This window comes from Dipodomys merriami, unplaced genomic scaffold (assembly GCF_024711535.1).
Source record: "Dipodomys merriami isolate MVZ:Mamm:240054 unplaced genomic scaffold, mDipMer1.0.p SCAF_7, whole genome shotgun sequence".
Taxonomy (NCBI): Eukaryota; Metazoa; Chordata; class Mammalia; order Rodentia; family Heteromyidae; genus Dipodomys; species Dipodomys merriami.
Genome location: NW_027206290.1, coordinates 1,969,691 through 1,978,826, shown reverse-complemented (window position 1 = coordinate 1,978,826; position 9,136 = coordinate 1,969,691). Strand labels below are relative to the sequence as shown.

Here is a 9,136-nt window from a genome sequence, read left to right as displayed (position 1 = left end):
TAGGTTAAAAGTTAGAATTTTTCCAATTCTGGTTTGTGGACAGTGCCAAACCCAGGCCATCAAAAAAATTTTTTAAGTTGCCTTCTGGGGGCTGATAAGAAATAAACTCTAAGACATTCACTGCAAATCCCATTGAATATAGTGCTGTTTCTTAGGACAATTCCTATGAACAGTTTTTACAAAAATTCCTCTTCCATAGGAGACCCACTTGTTTTTCTGAATTGTTTAGTGGGATGGAAGTTCTGCTAGGATGGAGCAATCCATGTGCGACCTTCACTTGCTGAAGTCCCCCAGTGCTAGAGACAATTCAGAGTTTGTGTAGAAAGAAGTCTGGATTAACTCTGGCCTCTGAACTCATCACAGGGAATTCAGGTCCCTCTGCATTTCATTCCAAATCAGTCATTTCAACCTCAGAAGTGCCATGGGGACCATATACTGCTGTCTTTGTCATCTCCATGCTCCACACCTGGATATCCCCATTGGGCTTAAGGAGAACAAGAATGAAGCACAAGCATGAAAGAACTGTATAGTAATACAGTCTATTAAATTCCAGTTCATTCATCTGTAACCACTTGCATACTGCCCAACGCACCATGGTGATGCCCAGGGAAGACAGGGCAACCTAGAAGTCCAACTACTTCCTTAAGATCATCCAACTTCTGGATGATTATCCAAAATGCTTCATTGTGGGAGCAGATAATGTGGGGTCCAAGCAGATGCCGCAGATCCACATGTCGCTCTGAGGGAAGGCTGTGGTGTTGATGGGCAAGAAGACCACGATGCACAAGGCCATCCAGGGGGCACCTGGAAAACAACCCAGATCTGGAGAAACTGCTGCCTCATATCCGTGGGAATATGGGCTTTGTTTTCACCAAGGAGGACCTTACTGAGATCTGGGACATGCTGCTGGCCAATAAAGGACCTGTTGTTGCCTGTGCTGGTGCCATTGCCCTATGTGAAGTCACTGTGCCTGCTCAGAACACTGTCTAGGGCCTGGGAAGACTTCCTGCTTCCAGGCTCTGGGCATCACCACCAAGATCTCCAGGAGCACCATAGAAATTCTGAGTGATGTGCAGCTGATAAAGACTGGAGACAAAATGGGAGCCAGTGAAGCCACACTGCTGAACATGCTGAACATCTCTCCCTTCTCCTTTGAGATGATCATCCAGCAGGTGTTTGACAATGGCAGCATCTACAACCCTGAAGTACTTGATATCACTGAGGATGCTCTGCATTCACGCTTCCTGGAGGGTGTGCACAATGTAGTCAGTGTCTGTCCGCAGATCGGTTACCCAACTGTGGCCTCTGTGCCTCATTCTATCATCAATGGGTACAAGGGGGTCCTGGCTTTATCTGTGGAGACTGACCACATTTTCCCGCTTGGAAAGGTCAAGGCCTTCTTGGCTGATCCATCTGCCTTTGTGACTGCTGCTCCTGTGGCTGCCACCACCACTGAAGCCAAGGAAGAGTTGGAGGAATCAGATGAGGACATGGGATTTGGTCTTTTTGACTCATTTCCCAGAAGCAATCAACTCAGATTTATTAGCAAAACAAAATAAAGGCTTACTACTTTTTTTAAAAAAAAAGGGTTTCATTATTCTGTTTTCACACATTCATATAAAGTACTTTGCCCTATCATTTCTCTGTCATTTTACCCTTTCCACTGTCCCCTGCTCTTGAGAATAGTCTTCATTTTTCATTCATGTCTATTCTTTTTGGGTGTACATTTTGTGTATTACAGAAAATATCCATTATTTGTCTTTCTGAGTGTAGCACATTTACTGTATGCATTCATAATTGATGGGCATCTTGTATGAATAAATGCTGCTAGAAACATAGGTGTACAGGTCTATCTACTGTATGCTGACTTAAATTCCTTCAAGAGTAGTCAGGCGGGATGAGATGATAGTTGTTTTTAGGTTTGTGAGAAACCTCCTCACTGACTTCAAGAGTAGATGCACTGATTTACATTTCCACTGACAGTATAAGGGTTCCTTCCCTCCCCGCCCCCTCAACACACATCTTTGCCAGGATTTGTTGTTTATTTGATGATGGCCATTCAACTCAGGTGAGATGTTTTGACTTCAATTTACTTTATGGCTAAGGATGCTTATTATTTATTTTGATTTGTATTTCTTATTTTGAGAACCGCCTGTTTAATTCATTTTTCCAGATATGAACTAGATTATATGGGGTGGTAGTGTTGCTATATAGTCACTTAAGTTCTTTGTATATTTTGGATATTAGTTCTTTCTCCAATGAAGAGCCGGCAAGGATTACCCTCCTCCCCCATCCTGTAGACCAACTCTTTTTTTAATATATATTTGTTATTGTAAAGATACTGTACAGAGAGGTTACAGTTACATGAGTAAGGTAATGAGTACATTTCCTATTGAGCATTGTTGCCTCCACCTTTGTTTTTCCCCTACTATTCCTTACTTCCTTATCTCCCCAACTCCCCCCACACACACACCCAAAGTTGTAAAGTTCATTTCAACATAGTGTCTTGTACATCTTATTGTTACAATGGGTCATCCTGTATCCCAATTTAAGCATTTTATTTTTTCCCTTCCCCTCCCCAAATTAGAAAAATCTATATGCAAGATGCAGGGCACTGGAATCAAATACAGTGTAAGCAGGGATTATACAGTGGGGGAGGAACAACTTTATTCTAGTAAGTGTTTCCTTTGGTGTATAGAGGCTTTTTAATTTGATATGCTTAAAGCAATGGTATTTTTTTTTGCCAGTCCCAGAGCTTGAACTCTAGGCCTGAGTGCTGTTCCTGTGTTTTAGTGCTCAAGGCTAGCATTCTACCATTTTGGCCCCAGCTCCATTTCTAGACTTTTGTGGTTGATTGGAGATGAGTCTCACAGACTTCCCTGTCTAGGCTGGCTTCAAGCTGCGAGCCTCATATTTCAACCTCCTAAAGAGCTAGAATTACAGATGTGAGCCACTGACACCTGCTAGAGTAGTGATTTTGAAAGCAATATTTTCTTAAGGGATAAAAGCTCTGAATCCTAAATTTTTTTTCCTTTGAATACTGGAGACTAAATCTTGGAGTACCAATTTAGATACAATCATAGCATTAGGAGGCCTATATTCAGACACAGTGCTTGCAATCAGGGAAGTCCTAGCTCCTGAGGAAAGAAGGAAGGAAGGAAGGAAGGAAGGAAGGAAGGAAGGAAGGAAGGAAGGAAGGAAGGAAGGAAGGAAGGAAGGAAGGAAGGAAGGAAGGAAGGAAGGAGGGAAGGAGGGAGGGAGGGAGGGAGGGAAGGAAGGAGGGGGGAGGGAGGGAGGGAGGAAGGAAGGAAGGAAGGAAGGAAGGAAGGAAGGAAGGAAGGAAGGAAGGATAAAGAAAAGAAAAGAAAAGAAAGAAGGAAAGAAAGAAAGAAAGAAAGAAAGAAAGAAAGAAAGAAAGAAAGAAAGAAAGAAAGAAAGAAAGAAAGAAAAGAAAAGAAAAGAAAGAAAGAAAAGAAAGAAAGAGAGAAAGAGAGAGAGAGAACTCTTCCAGGGCTACTGAGAGAACACTTGAAGGAAGTTAAAGCCAGGTTAAGACATGCATGGTTCTTTTGGTCCTGAGGTCGTTCTTGTGCCAGTACCAAGCTGTTTTGATAACTATGGCTTTGTAGTAGAGTTTGAAATTTGATATTGATATTCCTCCAGCGGTGTTCTTTCTGTTAAGGATCGTTTTTGCTATTCGGGGTCTTTTATTGTTCCATATGAATTTTTGGATTGCCTCTTCTTCTATTTCCTTGAAGAATGAGGTTGGAATATTAATAGGTATCACATTGAATTTTTTGAGTATTTACCCAAATGATCACAAACAAGACCATACTAAAGCTACCAGCACAACTATGTTTATTGCAGCATTATTTACCATAGCTAAGATATGGAACCAACCCAGATGCCCCTCAGTAGATGAATGGATCGAGAAAATGTGGTATATATACACAATGGAATTCTATGCCTCCATCAGAAAGAATGACATTATCCCACTTGTTAAGAAATGGAAAGCCGGGCGCTGGTGGCTCACGCCTGTAATCCTAGCTACTCAGGAGGCTGAGATCTGAGGATCGCGGTTCAAAGCCAGCCCGGGCAGGAGAGACCGTGAGACTCCTATCTCCAATAAACCACCAGAAAACCGGAAGTGGCGCTGTAGCTCAAGTGGTAGAGCGCTCGCCTTGAGCTGAAGAGCTAAGGGACAGCGCCCAGGCCCAGAGTTCAAGCCCCACGGCCGACAAAAAAAAAAAAAAAAAAGAAATGGAAAGATTTGGAAAAAATTACATTAAGTGAAGTAAGCCAGGTGCAAAGAAACATAGGTCCCATGTTTTCCCTTATTTGCAATAACTAGTATATATCTGAGACAAGCAGAAAAGGTCATATAAGGTGATGTTAGGTGAAATGAACCCCAAGATAAAGATTCAAATGTGGTTTTTTTCTTGCTATTGTTTCTAACATATTTTTTATTGTGAAAATACTGTACAGAGGGGTTACAATTACATGGGCAAGATAATGAGTACATTTCTTATCAAGCATTGTTGCCTCCTCCTTTGTTTCCCCTTCCCATCCCTTCCCATCCTCTCCCCGTCCCCTCACACAACCCTCCTCCCCCAAAGATGTAAAGTTCGTTTTTGACATAATGACTTGTACATCTCATTGTTGCAATGGATCCACCTATATCCCTATTTAAACGATTTTTTTCCCTTCCCCTCCACAAATTATAACAACATCAAATACAGTGAAAGCAGAGGTTATACCATGGGGGAGGGACATACAAAGCAACAAAGAAATAATCTTATAAAAGTGTTAGAAACAATCACATGAAAGAAAAAAACATTTTAATACATATCTTAGGGTTCATTTCCCTAACATCAACTTATCTGACCTTTTCTGCTTGACTTCTAACATATTTATAAGATTATTTCTTTGTTGCTTTGTATGTCCCTCCCCCATGATATAACCCCTGCTTTCACTGTATTTGATGTTGGTATAATTTGTGGAGGGGAAGGGAAAAACAAATCGTTTAAATAGGGATACAGGTGGACTCATTGCAAAAATGAGATGTACAAGTCATTATGTCGAAAAACGAACTTTACAACTTTGGTTGGGGGGAGAAGGATTGGGTTGGGGGGCCATGGGGGGTATGGGAAGGGATGGGAAGGGGAAACAAAGGAGGAGGCAACAATGCTTGATAAGAAATGCACTCATTACCTTGCCCAAAATTGTAACCCCTCTGTCCAGTATTTTCACAAAAAAAAAAAAAAGCAATGCATGGTTCTTATCTTATAGGCTTCCTCTGAGAGTGAGAATATAGAACAAAATTATATGAATATGAATGCACATTGAGTTAAAACAAGAAAACAATGATATTGACTAAGTTTCCATTTTTGACAATCTAGTGATTACCAAGATTTCCCATTTATCTTTCATTCTGAGTACAGCTCTCTCTTGTGCCTGATCATACAGGCTCAACTATTACTCTGCTTAAATAAAAAAAATTAAGCAGAAGAGAATTTTTTTCTCTTATGGATTAAAGCACTAAAATTTTAAGAATGCCTGTGTTCTTTTCTTCTAGGCAAGTATAAAGGACACAGAAGGCACATTTACAAGACACTAGAGACTGGATTTCTGGGTAAGTACAGTAGTAATACTTGGTTTCTTTCTGAAAATTGTATTTCCCAATTTGTCCTGATCTCAAGGACTGAAAACAAGTGGTTTGGATGAAATCTATGAATTCAATTTTCAATTTATGAGACTATGATACCAAAGACATCCAATAAAATGCATTAAGAGTGCAGGTGAATAGAGGGAGAAAGAACTCAGAGTAAAGAGCTATAGAGGTTTAAGTGAATATATAGAAAATATATAAATTCAATCTCTCACCCAATTCCCTTTCCTTTTCTAAAAACAATATTTTAAATCCAGAAAGGATTAAATTGTAAGAGCATCTTATTTATGCTAAATACTTAGAAGAAAATTGTTAACCTAAGTCCCATTGTTTAAAAAATATGAAATAATATTTTTATTCACATATGCAAAGAAACCAAATGATACTATCATTTGCCTTTTTTAACCCATTTGCAACATTTCTCAGCATTAAAGCAACCTGCATATTCTTGAAACTGGCAAACTCTCCATTTCCTCATTAACTCATTCTTGGACACTTTCTGAAGATGATTTTATACCCAGAAAACTAGAAACACAAATCCACAAAATAAGCACTTACTTTCCTGAGACCTAAATTTTACACTCCATAGTTTATCTTTCATAAATAGTTCTAGGCTGTGAGGAAGTTGGGAGTGAATCAATGGGCAAGCAGTAGGTGTGAATGCTTCTAAGGGGCTAAGGTAAATGGGAGTGCCAAGTATCACAAAACAATGTGTCCCTGTTCAAAGGGCGAAATGAAGTCATATTAAGTCCTATCAAGTCAAATTAAGTCCTATTAAAATTAGAGACCCGTTGGCTAGTGACTTTAGCATCCTCACAGAAAGAAGAGAGAGAGTCATGAAAGCAACTCTGATGGTGAAGGGACATGAACTTTAGCCAGCCCAGAAAACAGATTTGAGAGTAATTGGGAGAGATTAGCTATGCAGCATACTATAAGGAATTGTATATGGAAATGGATGAATAGGTGATACAGTACAAAAAATAGAAGATATGTGAGTAAAATTTTCTTTGAACATTGCAATTTTATATAAGCCCTTCATTCCGAGATAATTACAGCTGTTTTGTGTACATAAACATGCGTTTGTTTATTTATTAATTCAACAATTATTTACTAAGCAGGTGATAACTTTCAGACATTCCTTTGGGCAGTGGGAGACAGCAGTGAACAAGAAAGCCCTGCTCCTTAGAGCTCTTCAAATTAGGAGAAGCAGAGAATAAACTCATATATGTCAGCTGGTTTGAAGTGAAGCAAATGAAGGCAGAGCTGAAAAAAGTAGCTGGAGCATGATGACACAGGAAAGATGATATGATCATATACTTAATATTTGAACACAAACATGAATGAATGAACCAAACAATGAAGCTATATTAAAGAAGATCTTTCTAAATATACATTAAATCAGACCTATATTGCTTTGGACCCTGCATTTTTATCTAACTATATGGTGAATCTGTTTCATGTAAATAAATCCATTTCATAAATTTTATTTGTACTGTATATATAGAAGTATATGCCAGGCATTGGTGGCTCATGCTTATAATCCTAGCTACTCAGGAGGCTGAGATCTGAGGATCACAGTTCAAAGCCAGCCCGGGCAGAAAAGTCTGTGAGACTCATCTCCAATAAAACACTAGAAGAAAACTGGAAGTGGCATTGTGGCTCAAATGGTACAGCACTCACCTTGAGCTGAAGAGCGCAGGGACAGTGCCCAAGCCCAGAGTTCAAGCCCTACAACCAACAACAACAACAAAAAAGAAGTATATTATATGATGTACTCTAATTGATGTAACTCCCTACTGCTGAATAATTGTATACTTTATCTGGCTAGTATACTGTATTATTTGTGCAGGAATTTTTGTGTGCAGCTCTAATTGAATCATTTAGCATTCTTCTCAAGGCTGAATTTCTGAGCTAAAAATACTATGAAATTGCTTCCCCCAAATTTAATTGATTATTATCCTATAATCATTGTAGAAGAATTATTTTCAAACACCCTTGTAAACATTATGCTTCTTTTTTCATCTGTGCTGATGGAAGTTAAAATACATCTCATATTTAATTTACTCTCTTTTCTTACCAATATGGTTGGACAACTTTTACTCATATTTTTAATAAAGTGTACATATCTGTCATCCCAGCCATGCAGGTGGTATAGGCTGGAAGATGGAGACCAAGGCCCACAAAATGGTGCTTTGAACATTGTAAACTCATCTGAACTACACATGCAACAGATTTGTTATGGAATCATTATTTATTCTCTGTGTCATAGAATAAATGTGTTTAAAATTTAGAAAAAACTTATTATTGTTGCTCACATTGATTCATTACTTCACAAATTGATTTGAGTGTAGTTATGTGGTGGTACCAATTTACACTTCCATATAAAAGGTATAGCATCTAATGTCCTGCATCTGTGCCCAATATAATATTTTCATATTTTTAAATTTTGATTCATATAAAATGTTATTTCACTGTAAGTTTGCTTCAAATTTTTCTTATTTTTAATGGTACTTAACAATGGTATTTATGCTCATTTGACTAGAATGAACCTATTATATGTTCCATTACCTCTTCTTTCTCCTTTCTTCATTCTTCTTCTTCCTTTATTTTATTGGATCATTGCATAACCACAGTACATAGCAAAAGATTATATCCTATTATTGTTGCCTTACCTATTTTATTAACTGAAAATCAAATGTATCTTTTAAAGATGATTTTTAAAGAAATTAAGTATATTTAATCATCACCAACAATGACTAAGTTTGAATGATGAAGGCAGGGACAATTAGAGGAAGAAAACAATATAAACTGACTTTACTCTTGCTAGATTAATAGACTCATAAGTACAGATTGACTACATTAGAAACTAAGTACTAAATAAAAGTTAATAACAAACTTTACAATTTGTGGGGGAGGGAGGAGTTGGGGAAGTGGGAGTGCAGAGGGAAAAGATTGTAGGGGAAAAACAAAGGAGGGGGTAACAATGCTCTATGTGAACTGTACTCGTTACCTTACTCATGTAACTATAACGCCTCTGTACAGTATCTTTACGATAAAAATATATATTAAAAAAGAAGAAAAGTGTCTATTAGCACAAATATCCAACTTTGTAAGAAGATCTACATTTAAAAAGAAAGTGTATGGCAAAAGACAAGAAGAAAACAAAAATTGAGAGTACTATTTATCTTTTTTTTAAATAAAACACTGGGAGAGACTCAATAGTTAGATTCACTATGAAGCTAAAGAAGTTTCAAGTTTAGGAAGCTTTCCAAAGCCCTGGAAAAGGTGACAGGTCAAGATCAATTGTGCTGAGATATTATTTAAAAATTAAATATTTTAATTACAAGAAGTAAACATCAACTTTGTTTTTAATTTTTCTTTTTTTTCCTAAAAGGAGCCTCAAATTTCCTGAACTTGAGGATCTAAGACCTTAGATGCAATCTTGCCATGAAACTATTAAGAATGGTT

The 9,136-nt window shown here is 37.9% G+C and overlaps 1 pseudogene; it reads left to right on the top strand.

Moving 5' to 3' along the window:
* Positions 1-599: 599 nt before the first annotated feature.
* On the top strand, positions 600-1,559 carry LOC138816788 (large ribosomal subunit protein uL10 pseudogene; annotated as a pseudogene).
* The last annotated feature ends 7,577 nt before the right edge of the window (positions 1,560-9,136 follow it).